We start from the raw sequence: 1,994 nt of genomic DNA, 5'->3' as shown, positions 1-1,994 counted from the left end.
ATATGATGACGTATGTATGGATGTATTTGAATTCAGTGGTTGTGGTAAATGTGGTGGTACTTTTGTGTGGTAGTGGTGAATATGTTGTGACTTTCAAGCCACTGTGGTTGTTATAATGTTGCCAGTTATGTTGGAGATTGTGACAGTTGTTGTGGTAGTTGTGGTAGTGTTTGGTTTCTGATGACAGATGGATGTTGTGGTGCGTGTGTAGTGTTTTAGTAGACCGGACTGCTGTGTGTGTGTGTGTGTGTGTGTGTGTGTGTAGTAGTAGTAGTAGTAGTAGTAATAGTAGTAGTAGAAGTGGTAGTAGTTGTAGTAGTAGCAGTAGTAGTAGTAGTGAGGATGACTGTAGGTAATGGAGTGTAAAATAATGATTTATGTGGGGATAGTGAATGTAGTGGTGATGGTGACATTACTTATGTGATGGTCGTTGTGATGATATTTAATGGTGACTGGTAGTGGTGTTTGTGGTGATGGATTTCTGTGTGGTATTGCTGGGTGTGACGGTGGTGGGTTGGTGATGGTGATGGCTGTAGTAATGGTGTGTGTGTGTGTAACTTATTTATTTCTATATTTAATTGTGCTCGCATGTTTCTGTGTGTACGCAGTGAGTGTTCAGCTTTTTCATAAAATTTTTCAATTATTTGCGTTCGCCAGTGCTGTTCACGACTCTCCCCACCCGGACATATTTGGTACAGTTGGCCAAGAATAAAGTGCATCCAAATAATCTGCTGCATAGAGATATCTGGCAGCTGCTCCATAGTAAACAAGTGTTTTTGTGAATGAATCACTCAGGAACCTCAATCAGTTGTAAGGAGAGAAGTGATTGGCTGAACCACATAAAATCATGATGTCGTTAATATTTCCTGTTATATACTTCAAGCGAAAGCGATCAGTATGTATAGGAGTACTGTTTATGATAATATAAATTAGACTTCCATATAACAATGACTAAGTGAGGTGACAAAACAAGGACAATTGAAATCTTCACATAGCTTTTACTTAACACCAGAATTATGCCAGTTACAAACAAGTGCAATGGAAACGATGTAAAGCCGTAGCATTTCATAGTCACTAAGCTACGCCAAATAAGATGCAAGGGAAAAAAATCTGGGCCAAGATTAAGTAAGAAAACTATGTTATAATTTTGCATTTTCACAGACGTGTATGTGACCGTGTGGCCTAATGGATAAGGCGTCGGACTTCGGATCCGAAGATTGCAGGTTCGAGTCCTGTCACGGTCGATGGTGTTTTAGGCACAGCTGCCTGCACTCCCGCGTGTTACAGGGGTTCAAGGGTTTGAAGAGATGTGGCACCACTGTAATTATTTACTTCGAAACGGTCCACGTGAGTGAAGCGGAGTAACCTCGATATATTTATGTTAAGGAAAGATGTTTGTTGTATGTAAGCTCCATTTCGCAAGGCTGACACTTCAACACGAATGTATAATTTACATTGTTCTACCTAAGGATTATAATCGCCTATATATGACGTATTATGACTGTCCACAGTTTTGAGGTGAACTGACATGTAAAGGAGGGTGTTTCCCAACCCCACTTGGGGTAAGAGGGAGGATCCCCCACATGGAATCGGAGAGAGAGGGGGGTGGGGGTGCTGTAAGCTTCGCACATGACACGGTGAGACGAGACCACATCTGCTTCATTACCACTCAGTACGGTAACTCAGCAATACTGAGCAATCGTAAAATAATGAGTAACTTCATGAACTATGTTCAAGTGAGGAAAAAATCATTATAAAAAGAGAAAACTATATGTTTCAGTTTATGTATTAAAGAAATATTACGCTGTATAATACTAAACTGTGGGTGAAACCATGCCCATGACTTGAAGACACTGATCCAGACTGAGACTTGTGGATGGCAGCCTTCAGAGAGCAAGGTCAACCCACTCTAGCGGTGTTAATCTTATCTTTATAATGATTATAACATCTTAGGCTAAAAGATTAAATAACATGGTTATCCTAGCATTAACACC

At 40.3% G+C, this 1,994-nt stretch overlaps 1 non-coding gene across 1 annotated transcript; it reads left to right on the top strand.

Moving 5' to 3' along the window:
- The first annotated feature begins 1,171 nt into the window (after window positions 1-1,171).
- TRNAR-UCG (transfer RNA arginine (anticodon UCG)) lies at window positions 1,172-1,244 on the top strand. Its single transcript has one exon. It is a non-coding gene; the product is annotated as a tRNA-Arg (tRNA).
- The last annotated feature ends 750 nt before the right edge of the window (window positions 1,245-1,994 follow it).

This window comes from Coenobita brevimanus, chromosome 84 (genome assembly GCF_032717465.1).
Source record: "Coenobita brevimanus isolate Jiangsu-jjx chromosome 84, ASM3271746v2, whole genome shotgun sequence".
Classification (NCBI taxonomy): Eukaryota; Metazoa; Arthropoda; class Malacostraca; order Decapoda; family Coenobitidae; genus Coenobita; species Coenobita brevimanus.
Note: the sequence above shows the minus strand (reverse complement) of the source record. Positions and strands in the feature narration are given on the sequence as shown.